The 15,228-nt window shown below is 47.0% G+C and overlaps 1 long non-coding RNA gene across 1 annotated transcript in view; it reads right to left on the reverse strand.

Moving 5' to 3' along the window:
- Positions 1-15,228, reverse strand: part of LOC142897172 (uncharacterized) — a 76,865-nt gene that overhangs the window by 359 nt on the left and 61,278 nt on the right. Inside the window, exon 3 of the long non-coding RNA XR_012928426.1 lies at positions 2,944-3,025. This is a non-coding gene — a long non-coding RNA (uncharacterized LOC142897172). The remainder of the gene's footprint in view (positions 1-2,943; positions 3,026-15,228) is intronic.

The raw sequence follows: 15,228 nt of genomic DNA on the forward strand, positions 1-15,228 counted from the left end.
TTTTTTGTTGGATTTGGTAGACTGCCCTCTACTGGCTGCCAAAACCACACAGAGGCCCACGAAAGATGACCAAAATTCAGCTCCATTGGTGTTTTCTGATGCTTATTTTTTGTCAAGCAGCAAAGTTGGACCTTTTGATTGGCCAGAGGGTTTAGAACACAGTTCTTGGAACTCTCAAAGGGCCTGGTGAGGTTTAGTCGAGGTGTTGCTTTCCACCAGGCAAGGCTAGGAGCCAGATATCTTGACAGTAGGTGCGAGATTACAGAAGGAGATAAAACTGTCATCTGATTTTGTCTGTGATGTGCAGCTACACTGGAGCTTACTCCTTTTCAAACAGTTCCCAGTGAAGCTCTGTGTTCGACACACTGTGCTGGCAAACTGAAACTTCTGCAACCCCCCAATCTCTCCATCTCCCTTTTTTTTTTCTTTTTCTTTGGAGCAAATAGTTGTCGAGCACAAGTGAGAAGGTGCTGAGAGACAGCAAGAAAGATGAGCAGAGTAGAGAAAATGGAAACATGCTCGATGACCTCAGGATTGGGTTGAACTTTGAGGAGCATTAAGCATCTCTCTGTCGACACTCGCCCTCTGGCTTTCCTCACTCAGGCATAATCACGGGTCAGTGGGCCTCACACACACACACACACACACACACACACACACACACACACACACACACCTGCACATGGGGACATAATGGTAAAAGTGATGAAAGTGTAGGACGTGAGTGCCCAGATAAATGTCATTGTTTTGATGGCTCCTCGTAAATACGGCGCCGCAGACAGGCTATTACGGCCGAGCAGGTTGGGGCCAGTTCGTGATGAATGAGAAAGGTAAAAGTGCAATCACTCTCTCTGCTTATCTTTATGTTTCTCTATCAATATCTCTGTCCTTCCCCATCCCCGCTCTCCCTATTAGAGACACATTGATCACCAACGGCTGGCATATCACCTGAGTAATGGCTAAGGGTGTCTGGGCTTTAAAACAACCTCCGCCGGAGCGCTAGAGTCTTCATCACGCCGACAGGGCATAATAATGTGCATACATATACAGTGTGTGTGTGCTTGTGTGTGTGTGTGTGCGTGTGTGTATGTGACCAATAATGCAAGCGACATCAAACATGGGGGCAATAAGGAGCAGAGACCACCGGGCCTGCCACCAACTCCAGCTCAACTAGACCACTTTAAGTCATTAATAATGTTTTCAGTGTGTGTGTGTGTGTGTGTGTGTGTGTGTGTGTGTGTGTGGGTGTGCGAAGGGAGATGGGGGTTGAAGGTTCTCCAAACCACAAAGTATTTTTTAAAGGGACGTTTATTCTCTTTACTGGGTTTAAATCAATTGATCCTTTCAGATTAACTTCAGAGAAGTGGGTTCCACACATGACTTTGTGTTTAAAAGTAATATGAGAAGATTGAGACAAAAACCTTTTATCTTTGTATTACTTACAGCGCACAGCTAGCAAGTGTTTAGCCACAGCATATCGGCAGCTTACTAGCTAAGCTAACTGTGGTGCGTCAGTGGCATTTATGTAGTAATTTAACGTATAAAGTGATAATTCAGTTTGTTGACAAGTTGTTGAAGTTGTTTATACACATCGAAGATCACGTACATAAAGTGGCTTTAAACCTGCTGGAAGGTGTCAGCCTATTTTCCTTCTGTCCTTATTTTAAGCTAAGCTAGTTAACAGCCGGCTGGCATGCCCTGTTGGATGTTTACGCACAAGAACAGTGTTCCAATCCCCCAGTTGTTCCCAATGAAGAGGACTACAAAAGGTGCTTGGACAACTCATGTGAGACTTCAATCCATAGGAGACAAACATACTCACTGTTTAGCAGCAGGATTACAACAGCTGACTAGCAGGATGTTGTATGGACCGTCAGTCAGACAAGTGTCTTCCCGTAGTTTGGCTTAACTACAACATCATTCTGAAAGCGTAGCTATTACATTTTATCAGAGTGGAGAATATCACAGTCTCTGGGGGAAATGAGCTATGCTAATGGTGTTTAACAAGCTAAAATTGAGCTTGCCTCCTCAGATCTGTGTAACTGAGCGCTCTGGCAAAATTTCTCACGCTGACCTGGCCGGCCGTTGAAAAAACAGAAGTGGACTTTCCAAACACGTGTGTGGAACAGGATGCAGCAACTAAATTAAAAGTAGGAAGAACGAAAAAAAAAGATAGAGACTTAGCAATTCCAGAAAAACCCACTTGCTTTTTTTTTTTTTAATCCCTTGTGTTCTTTTCCATTAGTTTGTTTTCCTTTGAGCAGAGGGCAGACAGTGTGAAAGGCCAGTGGGAAGGCTGCTGGGAAGCGCAGAGGCAGACAGACAGAGAGGCATGTGCACGCGTGGCACTTCTACTCTCCCATATTTGTGTGTGTCTGCGTGATGTGGTGCAGGAATTAATCAAAAAAGTGGGCGGTAGCTGTGGAGGTGAAGAATAAGAGGAGGTGAATGAAAGGGAGAGAGAGGTGACACTGCGTTGCTACGGCAACTGTTTATCGAGTTTAGATGATTTTCCATCCGAACCATAATGAGCCAGTTTGAAGCGTAATGAAACCAGCCTGGCGTTCCTGGCTCTCACACTCCGGGTCATGCGCTTTGCACACACACATGCACACGCACAGGGCCGAGTGGGTAACACATGTTTTGCTTTAGTACTTGTTTATGTTCATCCAACAGTGGGAGAGCGCAGCCACGGTTAACTATCAATTAAAGGCACGATCATAAAACGAGCACTTGTAAATAAACACAGCCGGCTAACGTGCGAGTGAAAACAGGGAGAGAGGCGGAGAATAAAAAGGCCCCGAAATGCTGTTTTAATAACACAGATTTCACCTTCCTCTTCCTGAAGGGAGAGAAAAAAAATATTGAGCAGAAATGCAGCCGAGTGCCTTAAAGGGATAGTTCACCGAAAAGTTGAACGTTTACTCATCTACTGCTACTCACCGCCGTGTTGATGGAGACAATTCAATTAAATTCCATTGTCCACACAACTGTTCAGAGCTCCGCCCCCTTGCGTGGCCAAGCACTGCAGGATGAAGGAAATAGAAAACTACTGAGTATGAAATGTATAAAACACTGCTCATGCAGAGTCCTCCAAGTGTGCGGAAGACTTGGCGCATTAAGCGCTGATGTCAACACTGTGTTTTTAGCCATAATGTGGCCTCCTAGCCAGCAGCAATGTTTATGTAGCTCATGTGAGAATGACAAGACCTGCGAGCGTGTCGTAACTTGCTGCTCTCGCGGAAAATTGGTGCGCTCAGGAGGCCACAGCGGATATTTTGCCTTAAAAATCGTGGTCACGGTTATGAACTGGGCTGACGTGTCTTCCAGAGACCCGATGATGAACGCACGAGCAATACGGAGGCATGTTGTGCTTCTCTCCATTCAGTACGTTTACATGGTCCTTACTTTTTTTTCCCAATCTGATCAAACTGAGAGATCAGAATGTCATACATGACCTTTGATTCTATCTATTGGAACGGGCTAATTCGATCGGAATCTAGTGTTTGCATGACGTGACTTTAATCACGTCCATTGTTTTTTTTTTTTTTTGCGTTGGAGCACCTCGCCCTAATAGTCTCCACTGGGTGGGATTATTGTTATCCATTAAAAAAAAACAACTCTGGGACGGTTTTATGAATGAGAAAAAGTCAATGGAGCCTCCATTGTCAGTGGTGAGTAGGAAATGGCTCAACTTTGGGCCGAGCTGTGCCTTTAAAATAATGTCCAAACCCGTGAATGACCGATTTGGGGACGAACCAAATCTGCGGTTCCCTTATGCAACAGCAGCTCGGTATTGTCTTGCCCATGGTGTGAGATTGCTCCCTCAGCTTGGCCGCTTAGTTTTCTGGCTTACTGCTTTCAGTAAGTACACTTATAAAACTCACCGCGCGTTAATGGGCTTCAAGCCAGCGCATGTCACACAGCGAGAGTAACAAGTCTGTGTGTGTGTGTGTGTGTGTGTGTATGTGTGTGTGTGTGTGTGAGTTAATGTCTCCTCAGTCTGCGCATAATGAGCTCCCTGGGGCCTCCCTCACCTTCACCCCCTCTTCCCTCTCTGCCTTCACCTACTTTCCCCCCAAACTTGGCCCTATTAACCCCTCACCCCCCCACGCAACCCCTACCCCCCAACCCTACCCACCCCAACCCCTGCATGTTTATTTAAGTAGGCCTTGGCGAGGAGGGGAAGGTGAGTTGGCTGCCTGTACGCATGTTTATTTACACATGGGCAGGGGCGAAGGATCTGTGGTGGAAGGAAACGGTGCAGATGAGAACGGGGCTGGGTTGCGGTGGGGGAAAGGTGGGCGCAGAGGGACAACATGGTGGTGTGTTTTTGGTTCCGTCAAAATGAAAAGATCACAAAAGCAGCGGCGACGCACGCATCGGGTCAGCGGCTTCACACCTCGCCGTGACCCGCGGTTGGCCGGCAGGCTGAAGACGACGAGGCTGCAAAGGAGGGCAGCGCCTCACCGCTGGTGGAAGCTGAAACTTCTGGGGAGGTCAGAGGTTGGGAGCTGCCCTTTTTTAACTGCCGTGTGTGTGTGTAGGTGCAGCCCCACCTGAGGGTGCAGCTGAAAGCACACGCTGTCACACGGCTTCGTCTGTCAGCAAACACTTTGTGAGGCGAGAGGGCGGCACAGGTAGGCTGCTTGGGTCCAACCACTGGCAAAGTGTCAATTTATTTATTTATTTATTCACTTTTTTTGCAACTGGCTCATCCAGTTGTGTGAGCAGATGAACGTTTCCCACGTCCTTTGAATATCTTCTGTTGGTAAAGACAGCGCAAGAGTTTCCTGTCCTATTAGAAGACACAGGACTACCGAGAGGAGTCATGCTGAAATATCTTTTCCATCAGGAAAATTAAATTATTCAGCAATTTTGTTCTTCATTTACTATGAAAATGTGACCTACTTCTCAGAAAACCGCTGCTTCTCACCATCCACGCCTCCAGTGCATTTGGCAGCTGCAAAGCCTGCAGCCTCTCAGTACAGTATTCACTTCCTGCGTTCAATCAAAAAAAGTTTTCTATTGGAACTTAGCAAGATGGATGTGCAAGAATTCCCGCTGACAACTTCTCAGACATCCGGCAGCCTTGCCCTCAATAATCACAGAAACAAAGCTAAACAAGGTGCGACTTGGCACCGCGTGATGTAAATTGTGGTTGAGAGCGCCGATTAGACAGCAGACTCCGTACTTACGCAGCACCGTCTAATGAGAATGTGGTGTGGATTCAACCCCGCCCCCAACCGCGAAAAGTAGTTTGTTCACTGCATTAGATAAAACTGGTAATTAAATCTTTGTTTGCTTTGCCACGGACGGCACCATTTTGGCTCTACTCACCCTGTTGTTATGTGGTCACGGCAAAACGTGTACAATGCACTTTTACAGCTTTGGAGAAGTTTCCCGAAGCGTTCCCTAGCTTATAATACTCACAATAAATCTAGCCATGCTAAAATGTCGTCATTCACACACACACACACACACACACACACACACACACACACACACACACACACACGCACACACACACACACACACACACACAAATATGTATGTGTATATATATGTATATATGTATATTTCAATCTTGTCACGTAGTCAAAAAACTGCACTGATACCAAATTGTTACCTGCTAACGGAAGGCCTAGGAGCTGCGATCTGAGGTGGCACCTTGGGTCACAACCCCGAAAGTCAAATATTTGCAGTTTGCACTCGGCTTGTGCACCAGCTGACAAGATTTGGTGGCCTGCAGGTGCTGGAGTGGTCGGGAAACCTGCCACCTATTTGGTTAACCCCGGGCTATTTTTAGCTCTTTCAAAGGCCTCCGTCTTTCTGATCCTCACAACCGTGTACAGCTATCGGTGTTAAAGAACAACAGTAATGTGGTCACACGCTGGGATTAAGCCGCTAGACCACCATTCTTCGGCTCGCCCTCTTTGCTCCAGGTTCCCTCAGTCTGATACAGGATATCACAAATCGTGTCCGACCACGTCTCTGCAGCGTCACATTTCCACACTTCTCTCTCTTTTCCATCAGGTAGGTTATCGGCCCCTCTGGCGGCTTCCATCGCCAGCTTTGAGGGGCCCGGGCCTGGGTAACGTGTCAGTGATTGCGGGGATTGTGTTCAGGGGCCTCAGCGGGGATTCCCCTGCTGCCACCCTGGTGTGTCAGGAGGAACATTCCATAACTCCTTAAGATTTATCCCAGAATTCCGTCCCGCTAGAAACGCTTTGGAACAGGGAGGCACGACTTTGTTGGGTCATATGAAAATGGATGAAAATTCAAACACATCCAAGTGAGACCAATCAGGTCTCTCAGTAGGAGTTAAGTGAGGCTGCTGCAGCTCAGGGACTCTGATTGGTGCGACATTAGCTTCACAGGACTGCAGCGCGTCGATGCGCTACATGATGCTGCCTTTGGCTAACGTCTTGCCCAACGCAGTCAGGAGAAAAGCAAAACCCATGTGTTTGACCCAGTGGAGTCTTTTCATGTCATTTTATTTTCAACTTGTCAATGCAAAAACACCATTCAACAGGTAGCAGTAGCTAAGCTAATCTCTTTAGCAACAGCTTGGCCTCATCTTTTCTCTCTTTCTCTCTCTCTCTCTCGTCTTTCAAAGGCAGTTAGCAGCATTTGCTTTCTGGTTTTGTTGTAGCCGTAAGAAACAGCTGAAAACTCTCTGCGTTAGAGTGTGGCAGGACGACTGAGTCAAATCTCAGCTGCTGTGCAAGGCTTCTCCTCTTGCAGGTAAAGGCTCCACGTCGAGTCCCTGCTGCTGCTGCTGCTGCTCCGTTCCATTCTGGCCTTTCACTGCAGGATTAATGACGCTTTACCCGAGACGTCACGCTGCAACGGCATTACAACAGAGTTTTTCTCAGGATCAGACGCCAAAACCTGAGCCAAAAGAAGCAAAAAACAAAAAAAGAAATAGAAAAGAAATCTCCATAATTCCATTGCCATTTCTCCTTAGAAAAACAAAACAAAGCAGCAGATGGATAAGCCTGTGAAAGGTTGGGCTATTTTTGGGGAAAGGCAAGAAATCTACTGTTACCAATGAGCAGGAACAAACGAAAGGACAGGTGGGGTCGAGCGAGGGAGCGAGAGTGAGAGAGAGAGAGAGAGAGAGAGAGAGAGAGAGAGAGAGAGAGAGAGAGAGAGCTAGATGTAAAAAGTGTATTGGTTGGATAATCAGGCAGAAACGGACAGTTTGGACGAGGCAGCGCGCTATAAAACAGGATTAGGTGGACAGAGGTGAATAACAGTCAGGAGGAACTTTAAAAAAAAACAAAAAAACAAAAAACAAAAAAAACCCAAACCACCAGGTTCTTCTCATGTGCTGCCAGGCTCTGGTTCTCAGAGGCACACTGAGCCTTTTGTACCTCCGGTTCTCCGGGTTCTCACAGGAGCTGCGAGCCGCTCCAGCTGGCCCGTGGAGAGCCGCCTCGACAATCAGGCGCGCTGGTTATGGTGGATGTGGGATTTTTTTTTTCCAGCACACAAAGTGGCATGAAAATCTGCTTGATACCCCCCAACCCCAGTTTTTTTTTTTATTATTATTATTTTTTTTAACAGAGAACCACCGCGCATATCAGCGCTCCAGCATTTTAACAGCAAACAGAGACCTTTTTTTTTTTTTTTTTTTCTTTTACATAGAGCTCTTTGTTTCATTGCTTTCACTGAGGTTACTGCTCTGGTGGGAGCTCTAAATACAGCAGAAACAATACTCGTACTGTAGCGCACTGAATGGTGTTATGCGCTGCAGCGCTGCCACGCTGTTTTGAAGGGACGGAGTTTGGCAGCGCAGAGTGTCGATGATATTAACGTCCACGGATAGGAACAATCTCTTGGAACCAACGTTATTGCTGCGACCGCATAGCCAGTTATGGGCATTTTTCAGCTGGAGAGGTGGAGCTGGACCCGAGTTTCTTTTTCTATTTCTTTAATGTTGAAACGATAGCACCATAAATTCACGATAATTGAAAAGGAAAGGAATTGGAAAATGTATGAATGCGCGTGTACGATTAGTTTATCAGTCTTTTCTATACACACATCTTGCTCAAAATAAAAAGTAGTTAACTTTTACTTTACAAAGCTGGACTATTTACTTGCATCACACAAACCTACATGACTGATTGACTGATTGAAAGATTTTAAAGAACATTTACGTCCAATAGGATAAGCAGATTTCTGATGAGATGTTGCATTTATCCTGGCATCCAAAATCTTCCCTTAAAAAATAAATAAAAAGCGCAGCCTTTGCACGCCAACTGCAAATCCTCCGTAAGAGAGGAACCAACCCTTCTCTGCAGTTCCCCCTGTTGGTGTTGGTGTTGGTGTTGGTGTTGGTGTTGGTGTTTCTGTTTCGGTCAGCCCTGCTCGCATTCTTCAGGCTAATTTCCTTCTTAGCAAGGACAAAAAAAAAAAAAAAAATGCTTTGCAAAAAATGTAACTTGTTCATCACTAATAATAACATTGACAGACAGCCGGTGACGAAACAATGCAAGCTGTAATCAACCAGTCACGGGCTAAGAAGGCGGACGTGCCCTTTACTTTGTTTGGCGGACAGCAAAGCGAAGCTTCGACTGTCGTCAGCCACACTGACACTCACATGAGGACTAATTGAAATTTCTGTTGACTCAAATTAAATGTGAAAACAAGAGAAGAAGAAGAAGAACGCTTTCCTATCGTGAGATGAATTAACTTGAGTGCTGCGACTCGTGAGTGACGAGGGGCAGACGGTGTCGTCTTGAAAAAAAGTCCCGGACATTCGGGCTGACCCCCCCGACTCCGAACCTCCCCTCCCACCCGCCAGACACACACACACACACACACACACACACACACACACACACACACACACATCAATATGGACATCCATCACTCAGTAACACGAGGTCTTCTTTTTGTCAGAGTTTACAGACAAACATAAATCATAGCTTAAAAGGAAGGAGGCAACAGGAGGTTTAAATATAACCTTGCAGCACCCTCTCCCTCCCTCCCCTCCTCCCCCTCCCCCTCAACCCCTACCCTATTCTCCCTCCTCTCCACTCCTCCTGCTGCACACAGATGCACAGATAAAAGCGGACAATGCGTTTCTTTGAACGTGGACGGCGAGGAGGGCAGTTTGACTGATGGGGCCAGCACGCACACACACACACACACACACACACACACGCACACACACACGCACGCACGCACGCACGCACGCACGCACGCACGCACGCACACACACACACACACACACACACACACACACACACACACGCACGCACACACGCAGGCGCCCGCACACACACGCACGCAGATATCAGGCAGGCAGGCAGGCAAGTTGTTGGGTTTGCGATGGGCCACATCGCCGTGAGTGTGTTATCATCTCTCTTTATGACTCAGTGACAGGAAACAGGGGACTCTAAATTACACATCTTTTCGTCCCCGAACCGGTCTGCACAGAAAAAGAGACCCCCCCCCCCACACACACACAACCAACCAACCAACCAACATCACTCAGTGAAACAAAGCCTTTTTACATTTTATGGTCAGAGGAAGAAGAAGTTATTGCAGGTACGTGACTCAACGTGCGCGCGCGCACACACACACACACACACGATGAGATGTTTTTGATGGAGGAGTGTGTATAAAAGCAGCAGACAGCTGAAAGGGCACTTTGCCACTTGGCATGGGGCCATTTTCCATTTACCGTCCCGTGCTCCTCCTCCTCCTCCTCCTCCTCCTCCTCTCCTCCGTTTCAACTCACGTGCACCAGTCTGGCCCGGCTGGGCCCGGCCCGGTCCAGAATTATTTCCACCTTTCCCACCCCTCTGCTTGGTTGTGCCCGTATGTGGCCACATTTTCTCATTTTGTCGAGGGTGGAGGGGTGACATCTGTGTGTGTGTGTGTGTGTGTGTGTGTGTGTGTGTGTGTGTGGCGGGAAAGCTTCTCTGTTTAAGCGATTAGATTGGCATCAGAGGAGGAATGAGCGCAGATGTGGAGGAGGTAGAGGAGGTGGAGTAGGAGGAGGAGGAGAGAGGAGCTCTGGGAGAGATTACAAGGACAGCTGCAGGCGGAGCAGCTTCACTTACAATAGTCTGGCAGGACGACAGGATTCAGCCCAGCACAGCCCTCCTCCATACTCCACCTCCTCCTCTGCAGCAGCTCCTCTTCTCCAGTTCTCTCAGGCTTTCTTCTCCTATTTTCTATCGCCTCATTTTTTACTTTTTTTTTTTATCCTCGGTCTGAGGAGAACTCTTTGTAAGGAAGAAGAATGTCTTATTTTGTGAGTGCGGCACCAGGCTGGGAGTGTCAGCGGCGGCAAGGAGGTGACGCCGGTTGTCTTTGAAGGCCAGGCTGCGAGCGGAGCGAGACGAGTGCAGGGCGGCATTAAAATGAGCATCTAATGAAACACTGGAGCGTCGGGGAGGATGGGGAGGCGGTTTCCAATGTCTGATCAAGGAATCACTTTGAAGCATTTCATGGTCATCACGGCTGTTGCAAAGTTTAATAAAGGAAAACTGAACCTCTCCTGTCCTCCTTCCCTCTAATCTCTGCTCCCAGTTGATTCACCTTGGATCCACAACACTGTGGGAGGAGGAAGAATGTTCACATATTGTATATATACACGCATATATGCATATATATACATACAAAGTCCACCCTAAATGAATACACCTCATATTACCTTCAATAGGACACTAGTTGAGAATCCATAGAGAATCAAACTTCATTCACTTCACCTTATAGGTGACCTAGTTGAGCAAATGTAGTTTCCGGAGCATTTAAATCATAATTAAGACTAAGTAACTAAGGCCACTGATACTGTCAAAAGTTCAACAAAAGTACTCAGTGAGCTTAAACTCTGGTCCAAACGCCGAGACAATAATGAAACTAATTATTGAATTATTCATCTTCTATCTTCTATACCCGCTTATTCCTATTCGGGGTCACGGGGGTCTGCTGGAGCCTCTCCCAGCTGTCTTAGGGCGAAGGCAGGGTGACACCCTGGACAAGTCGCCAGTTCATCGCAGGGCCACATAGAGACACACAACCATTCACACTGACATGCACACCTACGGACAATTTAGAGTGTTCAATTGACCTCACATGCATGTTTTTGGACTGTGGGAGGAAGCCGGAGAACCTGGAGAGAACCCACGCAGACACGGGGAGAACATGCAAACTCCACACAGAAAGGTCCGAGGCCCGGGCCCCGGAATCGAACCCACGACCTTCTTGCTGTGAGGCGGCAGCGCTAACCACTGCGCCACCGTGTCGCCATTTATTGAATTATTAAATAATTAAACAATTTGTCGTTGGTTCGCCGTGGTGGCAACCGGATCTCCAGGTTGAGTTCAGTCTGTCAGGTTCTCAGGGCTTCTTATCTAATCACAGGATGCGTACGTGTGAAGTTCAGCGAAAAGCCAGCTAGCTGGCCTTGGCAGCGGATCTTCGAGATCTGATTGGCTATCACAGCTAACTGAGGTCCATTCACTGACAGCGGACAGGAGCCTGCTATGTCGGTTCTGCTGGCCTAAGGCAGATTTCATGGAACCTGGCAACACAAGCTGGCTCAAATATGATTGGATATAAACTCTATCGTGATATTTGACAATGGAAGCAACTAAGTAAATGTTCTATGATGTGAAAAGAACAGTAGAATAACTTTATTATCATATTTATGGGAAAATGTACTTTTCTAATTATAGTTAGGCCAGCAGAGAAGGCCTAGTGGGACCTGACGGCCTGCACTGTATATGTATGAATCTGCTCATGGAACAACTGGACTCAGAATGTCAGCAGTGCGCAGCCTGTTCTAGTTGTTGAGGATCTCCAGAAAGCCGGATCAAAGAAGCCCGTTTCACAGCGATCCTAAACAGCTTCGAGGTCGAATGAATTGATGCTGAGGACCAAAGTTTTTGCTCTCTACCTCTTCTGCATCTGCATCTCACAATCATCTCTCTCCATCACACCTCCAACTCCCCCTCCAGCCCCCCGCATATCCCCCCAAAAACCACATCACAGTCTTGAAGCAGGCCTGCACTCAGTTTCTGGGGGTCAGGTGACTGTTTAAGCTGGCCACCGTCCACCAGCCGTTCACAACACAGCGTGCTGATGAAAGAGGCGGCACAGGCAGAATGTGATCGCGGCGGTGCGGTGAGTTTGGACTCTATTATCTGGATGTTAACACCAGGGTCGCTTCCCCACAGATGTGGTTACCTTTTTGTGCCCAGATAAACGAACACTTTTCCCCCGGCCGTCTGCCGGGGCCAACTTGTGCGTCATGCGCCGGGGGGGCGGAGCTTTGACTGAGGTTTTATGTCCAGAACAAAGAGGAAGATCTGAGTTTATCCTGCAGCGTGCATGGGTTCTGCTGCAGCACGCAAGCCCACGTATCTCAGCAGACAAGGATCATTCCACATACCCCAGTTTTCCCTCCTTTTGTAAAATGATATATTGAAAATTACATTTCTGCACCTTGCTGTTTCAAACACAGTTGGATTTACTCTTATGATTACTAAACTGCCATGAAACCGCCGCAAGGGGCGCAACGAGATGTATGAGAGAAATTAGCGTCATCAAAAATCTAAATTATGCGGAATCTATAATATCTTCTACACATACTGAACTTTTTTTCAAGCCCAAGCCAGTTACAAATATACTGTATCTTGTAATGACGTCTCACTATCACAATGTGCCAAGTCAACTGACTGTCAACGGTTTTACATTACATAACATGACATTTACAACTTTTTACTAACCTGCCAAGACATTTTTCTCCTTATTTCTTGGGGGCATAACAAAAACAGGTAATTCAAGCCAAAACACAGCCTCCTCCAAAACTCCAATCATGTGATATTCAGGTCTTAAACATCGCCCGGCAATGAACAATGAACAACGTCCAAAGAAAAACTGGAAGGCAGCAACGGAATAAAACGAGACGAAAAAGAAAAAAAAGACACTGTTCCTCTTCTTTTTTTGGATTTCAAAACATCTACAGTTGGCAGAAACACGAGGAGGCAATACTGTTGTGATCTGATTGTGCATCTTGGGTTTCTACTGGCCAATATAAAATGTTTCTACCTCAGCCAAGACGAGAGGAGGGAAAGAAACAGTTTGCAATATTTTGGCCCTCCTTTGTGCTCTTACTGCTCAGTCTTTTTTTTTTTTTTTTTGAAAAAACCTGAGATTAAAGCGTCTGTCAGTCCCCATTAATCCCCTCACTCAGGCCAAGAAAGATCCATTCAGACGGGCACACACACACACACACACACACACACACACACGGGCACACACACACCCTGGCACACACACACAGACACACTCATCAATTCCCCTCAGTGCGAAACCTGATCTACTTCATATTTCAAATTGAGTCCCTGGGAGAAATGCGTGAGAAATGCAATTAGGTGGAGAGGCTTGGCAAGCCAAACAACAATGGCAGCGACCCTGATGAACTTGGCGGAGAGGGATGAAAAGAAAATTTGCCCGCGTGACAGATATAATGTATGTGCATTAGCATGAACGAAGGCAGGCTACCAGAAACCGCATGTTGTTTGATTTGGATGGCAGCCGCACGCCTATATAAGGAAAAGGAACCTGGAAGCCTGGAAGAACTGATTTTTTACTTTGTTTTGGTTTCAAAGATAAGTGCATCTTATCTTACAAAAATAAATGTTGATTATTGATTACAACGGCCGTGTGCGCTTGTTAGCTCAAGTGCGTTTGGGTCCCGCTCCGCTGAGATTCGGGTGCGCAATTAACGCGGCGTAACACGATTACACATCAGAGACCAGCCGAAAAATCAGCGCTGTTTATTTACATTTCCAGCCGGTATGGTCCACCAGAGAGTCTGGCGAAGGGAAAAAAAGAGTGAGAGTGAGAGCCAGGGGCGATGTATGATGAATGGATCCGGGGACACTGTTACAAAGAAAAGACTCGGGGTCAAAGGTCGGCAGAGGAACAGCCGCAACATCACATTCCCCAGCGAATCTCTTCCTAAGGTATTGCTTCCTGGTGCTCTTCTAATATTCCAAATGAAGAAAGAAGAAGAAGAAAGAAAAAATGAGTCCGAGGACATTACTCAACTTTATTTCTCTCCGTTGGGCCGACGGCGGCGCCCTGGCAGGTAGAGGAAGGCACTCTCTTCTCATTTGAGAGAGGGCGAGCTTGCCAAGTAATAAAAAAAAAGAAAAAAAAACGGCCGTAAAAATCACCTCCAGAACCGGCTCAGATGCCGGCCATATGGCTCCGAGTTTAACAAGGACAAACGGCACCTCCTCACAGCTGCCTGCTCTCTGGGGCTCAGTGCTTCTCCTGCCTTTTTCTTTTTTTTTTATTATTTGTTTTATCTATTCCCATCCTCCCTCTCTTTAACTCCTTTACCATGTATCTGAGCACCTCGGGTCCCTTTCCCAGAGAAGTTCAGCCATACAGAATCAGAATAAAGAGTAAAAAGTTTTCTGTTTTTTCTTTTTGGTTCATACACAATCAGCTATAATTGCATTTTTAGCTCCTGGTGTGCTGTGCCCGATTTTATTATTCGCATATGTTCTCGCAGAGGCCTGATTTTGAGTGTTTCTAATAAAACAAAAACCTTGGAAATTGTTCAGGTTGTTGGAGACATTCTGCCAATTTGAGAGTTTTCTCTGGCTGCCTGACTCTGATTGTCCGGAGTGACTGACTGACTGACTGACTGACTGACAGCGGCTGTGCACGTTAACTGGTTTTGTCTTAGATAACTGGACTGAAAAACAGGGAAAGCCATCAGCCGCCGCCTTTCTTTCTTTAGTATATTAGTCATTTGTCAACAAAAGGGGATTTCAGTCAGCGACTTGGCTCATGCCGGTAATTCCGCCCCCAGACCCCCGGGGGGCCCTGCTCCTGTCCTGTCCTCTGTTCAGCCGGCCTTCGGCTTTGCCGCTCTGTCATTAGCTCCGGGCTTTAATTAAGCGACCCACCTGTCACCTAACTGCATACAGACGCGGTGGGTCACGCCCGGGACGCAGGGGGGGAATTCCCACTACAACCGAGTGACACAACAGATTACGGAGGCGGCGCCCTGGTCCGAAAGGGAAGTGCTGCTGAACCAGCATTTCATTTTTTTTTTGTCAAGGTTTGACGCACAACAAATGCCGTGCTGCAACAGAAGTTGGCGCCGTTGGTGCACCTGTTGCGCAAGCGAGAGGGAGCGGTGGAGCTCAGGTGATGAATGCAACAGGAACCACTGAACTGGTT

The sequence above is a fragment of the Nelusetta ayraudi genome, unplaced genomic scaffold (genome assembly GCF_046127955.1).
Source record: "Nelusetta ayraudi isolate G7.1 ecotype Tasmania unplaced genomic scaffold, CSIRO-AGI_Nayr_v1 ptg000059l, whole genome shotgun sequence".
NCBI classification, from domain to species: Eukaryota; Metazoa; Chordata; class Actinopteri; order Tetraodontiformes; family Monacanthidae; genus Nelusetta; species Nelusetta ayraudi.